Genomic DNA, 15,307 nt, shown 5'->3' with positions numbered 1-15,307 from the left:
ACTTGAAATTAGTTTGACAAAATAATATTAGGGACTACTGCTTTACTGTCATTAATTTTTTCTTCCTTAAAGCATCAAGGACATGAAAATAAAAACATCATTTGCCCCACCCCGGACCCATTTTAGGTCAATTCATTCCAATTCATTATTATCTAAAAATTATAAAGCCAATGAAGCAGCATTACATTTTGTCAGTATTGCCACAATGAGAATAAATTCTAAAAATGTAGCCGAATTCGACAATACTCTTTGTCCGATAGAATTAAAAAATCAACCATATGTTTATTCAATAACATCAGTTGGAGTAGGGAGTGGTCTGTGCCCCCTGGAAATTTCTGTACCCCTCCCTCCCTGTAGATATTGAAAACACGTTTTTTGAAGTTTTTCATTAAAATGCCTTTTAGGTATTTTCATTTTAGAAAATGTTTAAAATACGACTAATTTACCCTCCCCTCTTAAACATTGAAAATTGCATTTTGACCCCCCCCCAGTTTCTGTGAATGGTTCCTGAAGACAAAAATACCCTAAAAGGAAATCTACATTTCTTGAGCTGTTTGGAACCATTTCCTTTTAGCGCACATTTGCTTATTTCTCACACGGTTCCTTTTTCTTAAATTACACCCGCTACTACCCAACACTGGTCTCTCACAATAAAAATTGAATCCCCAATTTCACCTAGCTTTTTTGGATAGTTTCCACTTGACCAATTCGAAAAGCAGGTTTCATTTCACTGTCCTTGGAAAATACAGCAAGATGTGCGCAGAAGCTCTATAAACTAGTAACATTTTGAAAGAAATATCGTGCCAGTTCATCAATGTTGATTTGACGAGATAATGAAAAATAATGCGATTTTAATATAAAGACATAACAATTAAGTCTACTTTTCAATGGCACTTGGATTATCAAAAATTGTGGTAAACATATTGTGGTAAACCATCAGACGGGTAGTGACCCGTCTGATCACACTCGAACGTTAGCAGCTGTTTGTTTTCTTACCTAAGATTTTGGTAAAATCCCAATAAAATTAGCAAATCTGATTATTGCCTTTCAGGTAATACACTCCCATATAATACTGTAGTCTTTATACATTGTATTATTCATGCTATATTATAGTTACCTTCGAACACTCCAACTAAAATGCATGCTTTAAACGCAAAGTAAAAATGCAGTCTTTTTATGTTTTTTGTCAAACAGTTCGTGGTAACGAGCTATAATTAAGGAGCGACGCGGCTCAATAGTAGCCAAAACTCTAAAAAACGGGATTTTGATATTAATACATGTATTAAAAGAATTGGTTTTTTATACTGATATTAAATACTGGTTTCGTGGAGGTGGAGCCGAATTTCTCGGCATTATTAAAAAAAATATCATATATTGAAAAAACATGCTTTTCAACTAAAAGTAAGAAGCCACATTACAACTTAAAATAAGGCGGGGGTTGCCCCATCAACATTTCGCCCTTTACGCTGAAATTTGACTGTTGTTCTAATGCTTTAATAACAACTCATGAAATACAAGGGTATTTTTTATTAGAACAGTAAGAAGCTTTTGTAAAAGTACCCAAAACTTTAGTGTGAAGAGGGAGGTGCTGATGAAGGGGCAACCCCATCAAATAAATAATTTCTGTTCGTTTTAAGTTGTAATTTTGCTCATTACTTCGAGTGGAAAAAAAACTATGTAGTGTTATATAAAGATGAAAAGATTAAACGTTATCGCTCCAAATGATTCTTCTCTATAGTACCTTATTTCCAAAGCTATGAGAAAAGTAGTGGTGGGACAATTAATCCGGACGTAACATCCCTGAGGCTCTTAAGATAGGGTCAATAGTCCCAGACGAACCTCATTAATATAACTAAATTAGCACAGAATTTACAAAACCCTAGCAACCAGATCCAGACATTGGACCTTCCCTAGCAACCAAATTGTCTATACTACAGAGGAACAGCTTATTTACATACTGCCATGAAAGTCTTATTTGCATATAGCCATGAGGTCCTAGCAACCAATCGTAGCAACCAGATCCAATATAAAGCTGGATTTTTGACGTATTTCATATTAGTAAGAAAGTAGAACTCAGAAAGAGAACGGTTTGATAGTTTTTGTTTGACACGACATACTTACAAAAAATGAGTGGTTTGCGCACACTATTGGAAGTTGATAGTGGAGCTGGCAACAGCAGCAATGCTACAAAGACATGAGCACCAAACGTAGCAGTGGAATTTAAAAAAGGATCTCGACTGTGCTTTGAATGGGATGATATGTATGCAAGGTATGTGATATCATTGAGCAAGCTCACATTGGAGGAGCAGTTATATTTTGCAGCAAAACTTAATATAATGTATATATATGGACTTCAAGAGGCCGTAAATACGGTAGTGAAATATATTGAGACCAATAAGTTGAATCAATAACTGAAAAATGAGTGATATATTGTTGTAATTATGCAATAAAATTGTTTCTAAATCAAAATGTTTTTCTTGCTAGATATTTTTAGTAGGTTACCGTTTCTCTCTCTCCAGAGATATTTCGGAAGAAGAAAGAATATTAGTTAGTCTGTAGTCAGCTGTGAGAATGTTAGGACTAAAATATGGATGAATTTAATGAAGGTAAAATCATAAATAATCTTGTGATTTTGGAAAAATGTCTGAATCTAAATGATCGTTTTCAAAACTTATTTGTACAAAATAAAATATGTTCTCAAAGATTGGTTGATGATATTATGAAAGATAAATCTCCAATTTTGAATTATTGTATAATGCTTATGAGTCATGGTCCAAACACATTTCCTCAATTTACTGACATGCTAATCGAAACAAAACAAAATGTTAATTTGGATTTGCTTTTGAATACTACCTTAGAAATTCATTAATGATATAAGAAATATCCAAATAATTTTTCATGAGAATAATAAATAAATCGAAAATTTAGAAGATCATTTTCAGTTGATTTTGAATTGCGATGTCACTCAATTACTCCCCCTGTCTCCCTCTAGAACTAGAAAAGACTCTCTTTGTCGATCAATCAACACTAAACAATGTTCTGTACATGTCCAATATGCATGTATACACTCGGCAGCCGGTCATCCTGTGAGAATTGTACAATTAACGAGTATGATGGAAATTGTAGATTATGAAATCGGTGTAAATGGCATAAAGGATATGCAGTATATGTTGAAGACTGTAATTCCTGTCTTGAAGAGATTTGTGACTCTCACTCTAGAGCATTCTTATGCTCCAATTGTCACTATGATAAACTGATCAGTTGGAGAATACGTATCCCGGCATGATTCAAAGGAATCCTAAACGAGACATTAGTTTATTTCTAAGAGACTGGTATCGTCGCAGTTTTAAATTGTTTTGGGAGAAAGAATCAGATCTACGCTTCAACTGTTGGAATACCAAAAGAATTTGTTTCTACGTCTTCTCTGAGAAGACAATGGCTACTATGATTATAAACCTACTGATTTTATTTGGCTGTTAAAGAAAGTGATTCTCCATTTGAAAACACTATAAGTGATATTGCTTCAAATCAACAAATTGAAACATGTGAATTTCACAATATGAATAAAAAAGTATTGATGACTTCACAAAGAGATACAATGAGAATGTTACATTGTACATTTTACTGTAGAAAATGTGACCCTGACTTTGCACATCAAGATACAATCAGAATGTTACATTGTACATTGTACTGTAGAAAATGTGACCCTGACTTTGCACAATTCAGACGATCTACCGCCATTAGTTGTTCTCGACAGCTATCTATACAATAAAAAAGAAACCTAAAGAGGAGAAAAGTCAGTTTTATGTATATACATTTTTATTATTAAACAAATTTAAAACATTTTTGGAGCATTTTATTCATAGGCCACTGAAATCAATATTAGCAAATATGATAGTCTATTCCCAACTAAGAAGTCATTCTGGGGGGGTGGGTATACGTAGATGTTGAGAAATTCATTGTAAGCATAGTCGCGACAACGAAAAAAGAAACATAATAGTGTATGAAAACCACAGCTTTTAGTCGTTAAATCCAGCACTCTCTTTTAATTTTGAACAATAGTTTCCCCACTGCTTACAATAAAGTTATTGTTTTTCGGAGTTTAAAATGCATATGGTAGGCCAAGAAGATCCAAAAATTCTATATTATTCGCTCTTTGACATAAGCATAGCCAAAATCCTTTCTTTATTTTCAATAGACTGCTATTAACAATGACAAGGGCATTGTTAACACTTTGAATTTTTTCAAGGAAATCTGAGGGTATACAATAAAATTTGTAGTCGGAAATATACAGATCCATATTAAATACGCTGACTATTCGATTTGTGTTCATGGTGCGAGGTCTAGTAAAACACTGCCTTCGGGAGTGATTTCCGAGCAAGTTTTAGATTGATTTAATGAGATTAAAAAATACTCTGAACTAATGGCTCAGCAAATGTTCACCCCAAACGTACATTCACTATTGGTACAATACTCATATCTCGAGTGCTAGACAAGTCCAATACAATGATACCATTGTTTTTGCAATACATTGTTTTTTCCAATACGTTATTTTTGCAAGCAATGTATCAGTTTTACCATTTTTAAACGGCTGCGAATCTCAATCTAGAGACTGCAATGTCAACTCATACAATGTCCTATAGTATTTATCAAAGGATAAATTGTAGATCAGGATTCCAATTAATTTACAAACAAACTAAAAATTCTAATTTGTCTGGGGAACTTGTCCACCATTCTATAGCACAAGCACTTTCCACAAATGCCAATGCCAATTTAGAAGGAATTTTATTACTGATAAATGAAGAGTCGGTTAAGGTGCGTGAACCCGTGGAAATATGACGTTGACTGGTGATTGTATGAGAAAAAAGTAGTTTGATATTATTTCCAATTGCTCTCAGTTTTTCGACTACCAAAGCAACAGAGCTCATAATCTGTTATTTGCGTACATGAAGTATTACCGAGGTGAAAGCGACTGTTACATCGGGTGCTGTAGCAATTACCTTTGTCAAAATAAATTGGATGGAGCAAGCGTTAATTTTATGTCCACCTTCATATTTGGTGGTATCCATTATGATATATTACATATCTAATGATTTAATTTCTTAACTAAATGTAATTCACTACTTGTCCCCTCTCTATGTGCTTCTGTAATGTCTGTATTCATATCCATTGGCTGAGCCCCTGAATTCCTTGTATGACTTTGGTATGATCAACGTGAATTGTATGTAGTTTGTATGATTTGAGAGTGTTGCTAGTGATCACCAAAGTTCCATTTATGTAGACACTGATTTGTCGAAATAGATTATGCAATAGACAATTTTCATTGGATATTCCATCAGTAAGACTTGGCATTTCATTGTCAGATTTCTTGACTACCACATGTAAGTCTATAAATGCGGAAGACAAAAACATGAAATAATCTTCAATACAATAAATTTGAAGATGAATACTTTCAGAGAGCGGTTATTGTGGACGGAGGTGTTCATATTAACCAAATTTTACACTAACATCAACATTTTCTGCATTGAACAGATTTAAAGATGAACTGATTGATTATTTGGGTCCTTGTGCGGTAGATATACTATTTCAGCAGGTAAAGCAATCCTTTATTAGGTAGGTAGGTAGGTAGGTACATTTTCATTTAATACCTTTATATCATATACATATCAATTAGTCACAAAAAGGCCGTTCTGGCCTTTAATAGCTACTACATTCATGTTACTTCAATCATCAATAATACCAACTCATGAAACACACACAAAAAAGTGTATATATAAACATATACACACATACACACACATATACATACATAAATACATATACATGCATATACACATACACATACAAATATACATACATTACTCGATGATTTTTTATTGATGATTTTAGCATATATATATATATATATATATATATATATATATATATATATATATATATATATATATATATATATATATACATACACATATACATAAATAAATACATATACATATACATATACATACACATACAAATATACATACACCACTCCAAATAATTACTCAGACCTGAAAAATTCTGGATAGCCCACGCTCATTCAATACGCTTCCTTTCACCATCCTGTTCATTTATCATTCAAAAAATGCATTTTTAACCGGTGCTTAAGCTGTGGGAGACTCTATGACTCCCTTATATACTCTGGGAATGCATTCCAAATTGTCGTGCCTATGTGTCTTGTCACATGCCCGGATCGTGTTGTATTCCTTACCTCATTAATCAGATCATTTTCATGTCGGGTAAAATACTGATGGTAAAACGAATTATGTTTAAAATAACTTCTAAAAACTTCAGGTCCTAAATTATTCAAGCATTGAAAAACAAAAATGCCTATCTGCATATCTCTAATTTGACCTACATTTAGTAAATTCAGCTTTTTAAATATACTTAACATACTATCAGTTCCTCGGTCATAATTTCCAATAATACGAACAGCTTTATTTTGCTGTACCTGTACTCTTTTATAATTTGTGTAAAAATCACTTGCCCATGTCATACATCCATAATTAATATAAGACGATACTAACGAATGGTACAATGAAAGCATTACTTTAGTTGGAAAAAAATATTTAAGTTTACGCAGCATCCCAACACCTCTTGAAACTTTACATGAAATCACATCACTATGTTTTTTCCAGCTGAGTTTATTGTCCACTATAAATCCCAGATATAGAGTTTCTTGAACTTCTGCTAGAGTAGTTCCATTATATATATAATAGCTCCTGGAGAAGTGGTAGGCGCTGTTCCTATTCTAGTAAATATCATAAACTTTGTTTTGGTTGTATTTATTGCAAGCCGACTTAGAGAGACGAATGTATGCAGTCCTTTTAATGCTTCATTGGCATTATCAGTAAGTTCATTGAGAGTCTTTCCTGTAGCTGTAAGTGCAGTATCGTCTGCAAATGAAGTAATTTTGGCTCGTGGTATGGAAAACCGCATACTATCACAATATATACGGTATAATAGCGGACCCAAGACTGAACCCTGTGGAACTCCACAAGTAATTGGATAACATTTAGAAATCGAACAATCTAATATCACTCTTAAAAACCTTCCATTCACTGATCTAACAATTTTCTTGCTTGGTTTCTTCTTCTTCTTTGACGAGAGCGACGTCTTTCTTTTCTGACCTGAGCACAGACTGATGAGTGATGATATGTTTTCAGGCCTTTTTAAGCCTTTTCCACTTTGTTGAGATTACAATCGCTCGCCAAGCGATTGAGTGCCGGACCTGAGATTTTCCGAAACCCTTTTTTTAAAATCCTTCCCAATAATACAGTGTAGAGGATGCGAAATCCGAGGCAGCTGAAAACATACTTTTAGTCCAAGGTACTGCAGAGTGAAACAGCTTAGCAAACCAACTACTAGTACCATCGCCTGACATTAATGAACGACCTTTGTAACAGTCCATTCCATGGACTGTTACATTCGACTCATTTGACTTGGACCAAGAGTAACAACATAGCAAACAATATCAGGACAAACAAATCTTGCTATTGAACGGTTCGAAAAGGACATGTAGTCAGGGCCAAACCTTTTGTTATTGCTAAAGGACCACATAACTTAGTTCTTAATGTTAACTAGCAGAGTTCCAAATAGGATGTCTACAGGGATATAATGAAGATGCTTTGTATTGTAATGATGAATATGATCTTGACTGGTTTTTCGTTCAAGAACACTTTAGAAGGGGAACGTTGTTATTGCCAACTCTCGGGGTTTCCACGAATGAAGCGTAAAGAAATATACAACTGTCCAAGGAGAAGCCCGGTGAAGAGTCGGTGAAATGACATGATCAATGCCAATAGTGCATCTAGCACTTCTAACATTGATTATATTCTGTTTAAAACCAGGAACATCTTTCAGATTATCGTTGATAATAACTTTTTCATTGTCAATGGGAGAAAACATCTCTCAGATTATCGTTGATAATAATTTTTTCATTGTCAATGGGAGAACTAACGTAAATCTTGCCCTGTTACACTGAATAGTTGAATTGAAAGGCACTATTTTTACGTGCTGAGATTCTTCTATTGATAGCAAGACACAAATCATTCATGCTACCAAATTCCTTGTATGGTAATTTGACGAAGGGGTATTCACCCGATTTCATTATTTCTATCCAATGCTCGCTAACGAGTGGACAATCAGGTGGTCTAACTTATATGTCATATATACGATCTTTTCTTAGGATACCATATGTACTTTTGAGAATACAATCGACAAGAGTAACTTTACACTAACCATTAAATTTGATGGTGTGAGAGTTTTGTCCAAAAATCACTTATTTTATTCAAATAATTGTAGAGTGTATCTTAGAAATTGGACATGAATGCCATATAGAAATCATAGGGCATTGTATATGTCTTCAACTGCTACCCAAGAATCGAAATCAGAGTTATCTCTTGCGCCTGTTTGTACGACTCTTTAATTTCAATTTGATAGATTTCACTATTATTTTTGACTTTGACGTTCATAGTTATAAAAACCACTGAGAATCTTTCACCTTTAATGTCTCGTAGACGATATGTTATGGGTTTAGTGTTTAGAATTTTCGACACTTTACAAAGTTCAGTGGACCATAAGTAATCCTCCTTTCCAAAAATATTAGTAGTTCCAAAAATTCGAATGTATCACTAACACTGAATTTTTCCTTCAGAACCTTTTCACTGAAATATTGTAAACGAGAAGTATCAAGTGTATCCTGATCTCCTCAACGAACTTCCCGAGAGCTATCTAAATCATGAATAAAAACAAGAGTATTTCGCAGTTTACAATGTCTTTAAATTAAAAGTCGAGTAGTTCATATCGATGGTTCAGTTACTGCAGCCTTTATAGGACTGTGACTATGAAAGAGCATTGTATTATATTTCGACAATACCTTCTCTACGTGTAGATTAACAAATTCACTACCTCGATTCGTCTGAGTTTTTCTATAAAATTCTTGATCAAGAATATTTTCTTTAACTTTAGAAACTTCAACACCTCTATGCGCAATGAAATAGCATTTGTAGCGACTAAAGACACTGACTGCAAGTATAATATATTTGTAGTGTGTATTATGACGCCTTTGAATCTCATCTAGAGTTAAAAGATCCGCTTGCATTATTTGCAGTGGGAAAAAGGCCTTTGTTTTTCGATAATGATTACGACGAATCCTATGATTTCGATGTAAAGTGTAACTTGGTTCATATTGTAGATTCTCTTTCGTTAGCTCTTTTCGAAGTCCAGTGACTTTCAGAAGTGTGGTGGGGGAACTTAGACTTCACCAGTATTTTTTATAAACACGTTTCAAAACCATTTTGAACACAAAGAGGTAGTGTAGTCTCCGCTACTCTTTTGCATACTAGTAGGTGGTGATGCCAGTGATAAGTTGATATCAATACGCCTTTCCTTTTACCTTACCCCTAATGGTGTCATCAAATCATTGTTTCGACTACTAATATTAGAATTACGCTAGGTGTGCTATTATTTTCCAAAATTGATTTAAAAGCTTCTTTTTCTACTTTTAATGTTAGACGACTATGTTCCTTTAATTTCTTTAGGTTTTGCTGATTGGTAATAAGACTTTTCGGAAAGTTTAATGTAATTAAGAAGTTGCATAGATGATTGTCAAATGATAAAAGTACTTTGCGATTTGTAACCATATCATATTAAATCAAGTAAATTATAACTTTTCTTTCGAATTATCATTCGTTTCACTTTACTATCAACTTGAATGTGTACTTTCCATGAGATATGTCAATACTCTTTTACTTTGTGCACGATATGAGTGCGGCAGTACGTCTCCAGCACTTTATAATATTGAATATTCCTCCTTTAGTTGTGTTGTTCTTCTAGAATCTTGAACAAGCGTTTCCTTTTTATCAATGACCCATTGACCAGTCTCACGTGATAGGGTTTATGTTTGTTCACTTGAAGCAAAATAAGTTTTTTATCATCAGCAATATTTTCATCATTATTGAATTTACTGAGATTGTCCTCAAAGCGTTCCCTGGTGAAAGGGTACTATTGGCGTCAATTTGTAGGGTTTAGTCCTTTTTCTAGAGAAAACTGTTCTGCAATTATTGATAATAAAATGTAAAAGGCTACTATCAGCTTGGAGAATGTGTTTTCTTTGAAAATTCTTTATTTTCTTTTTGCAAGCCAGGGCAAGTACAATGGAATGATGTTGCTTAGTCAGTTGCTTAGCTACTTTTGGCAATTGAACATTGCCCTCAGTTAAATCTAAACAAAGTTCAAATATAAAATTATGAATTCTTTGTCAATCTGTTGAGTATGGCTTTCCTAAGTGCCGATTTTGAACTGCTCAGAATGAAAAATAAATGTCTATTTTCATGTAGTTTCTTCAGTGTCATGATGGCAACTAAATACCTTTTTTACTGTTTACTGGAAGATATACAGGAATTTCATAGTCAAAAATATCTGTGACTGTACGGAAACCCTCGGTTGTATTCTTATTGAGATCCAATAGAATGTAACCAAGCAGTTTATTTTATTGCCTAACTGTATCCTGAAAATGGAAATTTCGGAGCAGCGGGATATATTTGTTTATTGATAGTTATTAGTGAACTTGAGTCACGAACAACCCTGTAAATTATATAGTAGGTGCAATTCAAAGCAAGTGTTCTCATAAATTTGCTCTGATGAAAGAGATTGTGCAGAACAAGGGCTATGGAAATCTGTTCATGATGTGAGCGAACTGTAAACAATTGTAGCATTTCTTGACACCAATGTTCGATAGATACGGATAAATCATTAATAATCAACCAAGAATTTGGTACAATAATGTTGAATACGTCAATTCCAAGTTTGAATTTTGTGTCTGGTGTAATAGCCTTTATTTTATCATTGGCCAAACACTGTAGGAATAGTATATTTTTTTCAGGTTTTCCAAAAACATTTGATAACGATTTTAAATTATTTTGGTTAAAAGAGTTTTTCCTAACATTGATGGACCACAAAGAAACGATCTGAATGGTTTCTGAAATTGATACATATTGTCGTCAACGTCTTCAACAGCTGGAGTACAACTAAGTGTAAACTGTAGTTGTCCAATGAACGAGTAATAGTAATTTTCCCATCGCTACTGCTCCTAATACAATCTTCAAGAACAGCAACAATTTCGAATATTACATGCTTTTTTATTCTTACAATAAATATATAACATTGTTAATCAACACAAAAAATATAACTTTAAGAACACTTTTTTATTCTTCAATCATTATACAAATTTTTTTTAAATATCAAAGATTAAAAGGGCCCCTCACCCCCGGAAGGGCAAGGCTACCGCTGAAGGCAGCTGACAGAAGGCTGGCTTCATCTGCCCCTCTTGGGCCGGCCTTGGACGCGGGACAAAAAACAATTTTTAAGAATACATTGAAAATATAGCTCTACTTTGTGTAAACGGAACATTATTCTATTGAATTTAAAAGAGTTTCTCCACATCAAGTTGTTGTCTATATTGTACACATTCGTCTCAACCTGACATGCAATAGTGCCCATGCGGTAGTACCCTCACACCACCCTCATACACATATACTTTTTCCTATATGGGTGACATGGCGTTTTTTTTCTACTTTAACTATGTAGTTTTTAAATTTTAAGAACAAATCACCTTGACTTTCGCTCTTGAAACTAAACTGCTTTCCACACAGTTTCTATGGACACTCATATTGAAATTATCTTTAACATAGTGTGTACGAGCCCCCTTGTATACTTGTTTGATATCCTCATTTTAAGTTTGTACACCCAGTACACCTTCGAACCTGCAAGCACGCCAGGGGATATCTAGTCACTCCCAGTCTCTGATTTTAGTATTAATAGTTGATTTGCGGCTTGGTACTTCGTCAGCTCTGGATAAATGGACTCATCTCAATTGGTAAAGCGTGCTCAACAGCTAATGTGCTCATCATTTTCCAAATCATTGAATAAATTGTCAGTTTTCATTTTTGACAGGAGTGAATCAGTGTCTCAATAATACACTTGAACTTCCCCCTCCATTCTCCATTGGAGATTACAAATATTGTAAAAGAATGAAAACATCAGTTTCTTTGAATTTTCTGTTACTGAGCTAACAGCAGTAATATTTTTGCTTAAAATGACATCTCTTTTTTCCTATAAAAAAAAGACCATATTGGAGTCTATGATTGTGAATGATGTGAAGTTGGGATCGGCAATGATTCGAGCACATTCTATTGGGTTGATTATAACGTCACCGCGACTCCTATTGCGTACACTCTCGCTAATTTTACTGTAGGCTGAATTTAAAATTAGGTTATAGATTTCTTTTTCAACCTCGTTTTTGCTTCTGAATACTTACAGACAAAAGTGTCAACAAAAGTTTTCATGTATGGTTTTTTGTCAAATTGGAGAGCTCTATGAATCTTTGTGACCCTCAAACTATTGGCTACCATCCATCGCAAAAGAACATGATGAACAACAATATTAAGTTTCGGATCCAGGTCGACAGTAAGATTTCATCTTGAATGTGTCCAGTGTATACCCCCATTCTCTAACAAAAAAAAATATGTGGACTCAAAGAGTCCTTAGCCACCGGTCTGTTTATGCAAGGAAAAACAAAATGGTTTACCGAGTCATGAAGTTCCAAGCGTATTTCACCATCAATTTCAAAAAAAAATCATCCTTGCGGTCCAGTCTCCTCAGAGGTGGCAATGTCGAGGAAATTTGGAGCATAAGGATTGTCAAACTATTGGCAACTAGATCTACGTTGCAAGGGCAACGTGAGGTAATGCGGGAACCTTTGGTCGGCTTTGCCGAGTAAAGTGTAGCGAGAGCAACACTTTGGTTTTGTTTCCTCACTTCGATCAAACGCTGAAGTCGTTAATCTGTATGAATCTTAAAATGAACGCTAGGTACACCAACTCGCAAAAGTCGCGAGCCCCTCATTGCAACTAGCAAAATTTGCAAACCCCTTATCGCTGGAGATGATTGTAGCCTAACAGCCGATTATTACTTATAAAATCCCTCTTACCACTGGGTCCAAATTGGTCTTACCATCAAATACACCGAAAACAAATAATAGGTACACCAACTAGCAAAATTTGCCAACCCCACATTGCCGAAGATGATTATGAGCTTTCAGTCGATTATTGCTTATAACTCCCCTATATGTCTCACAATTGGTACCGGCCTATTTTTGGTTTCAGTGTGTACCTTACTACTGAAGTTGTCAACCCCTTTAAACTGTCAAACTGGTATATCTCATGAAGGAATTTTTCTACCAGAAAATAGATGACATATACTTTGATCAGCTCATCAAGAGCTATTGACTGCCGTCGAAAAAAAATCTATCTGTCTTAGTTCAAAAGTTGACTTTTTTGCCGTAGGCCAAGTTTCTAACGTCATCACTTAGAAAGGAGCAAAGGATAAACTCTAATTTCCTTAGCAATTAGAGAACTTTTAAAGTTTAAGAGGCACACCCGATACCATTTCTCTACCGCAATCCGAAGTGCAAAAAACCGAATGATAAACTCAGCTGAAATCACGAACAGAAATGGGTAGAAACAAAGGATTTTTTGGCCCCAAGCAAGAGTTCTACGAAGCTTCCCAAAATGCAAAGTCATATTCATCAATCTGGCCTAAGATCCACACTTTCGGTAAAAACCGCGGAGGGTAGACCCTTACCACTTTCTAGTAATAAGCTGAAATTGGGCTGCTAGGAAAAAAAATACGACAAAACTAAAGTGTTGCTCTCGCAACACAATTGCCGACGGACAAAAAGAATTCATATCCAGAAAAACTGCATCTGACTTTTCACCGGTACGTTGTCCAGGTGGATCAGTTTCAAAGATACGATCCCCGTGGGAAACATACCGTCTCCTCATTGATCTCTCTACAAATAGATGCTGATTCACGTCGGTGATTAAGCTTATTCTTCTTTACTGATTTTTAGAATTAAATCCATCAGCAGAAGAGGAGTTGAAAAATAATAACCAAAATCCAACCCAAATTCCTGATGAATTTTATCCGTGCTCTTACACACAATATCTAATAACGTCCATACATCACTTGCCAAAAACATTTTGCAATAATTCTCCCCATTTTTACACCCTTCCTTTGCCCAAACTTTTCAGCAGACTCACAGTCGGCAGTGATGCATTGACGATCGTGAAGTGAATCATAAAACGATTCAATGGACGTCAATTTCTTCTTATGTAGTCTTGAGATGGAGTTGTAGTATTCATACGGGTATATTATTTTTCTGGATATTAGGAAGCTTTTTGGCAAGTTTTTGTATGAATTATTTTACCTAGTGAAAGGAAAAGTCTTTTGGCTTGTTTATTATTGTGATTTTGACTGTGATTTCGAATGAGTGAAAGACTGATTTTAGTTGTTTAAAGTAACCCAAATAGGCAAGCAGAAGAGGGAGAGTTCCCCATCACAAGCGCTGTTGTACCGGCGGAGAGTCTCCCTTAAACTGCGGGGATTAGGTGAACGGAGACTGACGCTTCCGTTGTTTATTGGGGTACGTCCCATCTAGTTTGTATAAGCTAACGCTTCCTGAAAGTTTATTTGCTGTGTTAATGTTGTTGCATATTTGCGATGGCCGATAAGCTCATTTGGAATCCCGTATTAAATTTTTTGTCAAGGGATGTAAAAATTGTAAAAGGCCATGACGAAGTCGCAAAGAGAGCAGCCCAGTTTTTCCAAAAAAAAGACATTATGAAAGCAAAAGAGATCTTATGGACAGAGGCAAATTGTCTTGCTCGAATGTCCACAAAGGTTGCTATGAGCGACCAAGTTTTGGAAATGATTAAATTGTTTCAGACTTGTGAGGACGACAAAGTTGCTCTGCCTACTTTCCTTATTTTCGAGCCAGAAGAAGTCCCCTCGGTCCCAACTGAAAGTACAGTGATTGTTACACGCAAGATTGCGGAAATGTGTAACAAATTAGACATTCTGATGGAACAAAACTTCCGGAAAGTAAACCTGTAACTGCTGAAGTACCTGCTGAATATATTTCCAAACCATCCTATGCCGTGACTGTCAAAAATCTACCAGGTAACCTAGCCAAACCGGAATCAAGGAAGGACTTCCTAGAAAAAGCATATGGTGACGTTAGCTCAAAAATTGTTGAGCTAAAGTGCACCCGGGGTGACTAGAAAGTTATCACTGCATCCAGATATGATGCTAACACAATAGAGAATGCGCTTCGTAGCTCTAGCAGTACCATTAGTGCTAAGGTTAAAAGTCCTTCTCACTTTGGAAAAGTTAGACATGTCCCAAACGATCTGACATCTGATGATGC

General features: G+C 35.1%; 2 protein-coding genes across 5 annotated transcripts in view; one reads left to right on the top strand and one right to left on the bottom strand.

Annotated features, from left to right (window-relative positions):
• Positions 1–15,307, top strand: part of LOC136040280 (protein tyrosine phosphatase domain-containing protein 1-like) — a 79,785-nt gene that overhangs the window by 40,195 nt on the left and 24,283 nt on the right. The gene's annotated exons all lie outside the window — the stretch shown is intronic.
• The window catches only part of LOC136040283 (nitrilase and fragile histidine triad fusion protein NitFhit-like), a 97,650-nt gene that overhangs the window by 70,227 nt on the left and 12,116 nt on the right, over positions 1–15,307 (bottom strand). The gene's annotated exons all lie outside the window — the stretch shown is intronic.

Source organism: Artemia franciscana, chromosome 20 (genome assembly GCF_032884065.1).
Source record: "Artemia franciscana chromosome 20, ASM3288406v1, whole genome shotgun sequence".
Classification (NCBI taxonomy): Eukaryota; Metazoa; Arthropoda; class Branchiopoda; order Anostraca; family Artemiidae; genus Artemia; species Artemia franciscana.
Note: the sequence above shows the minus strand (reverse complement) of the source record. Positions and strands in the feature narration are given on the sequence as shown.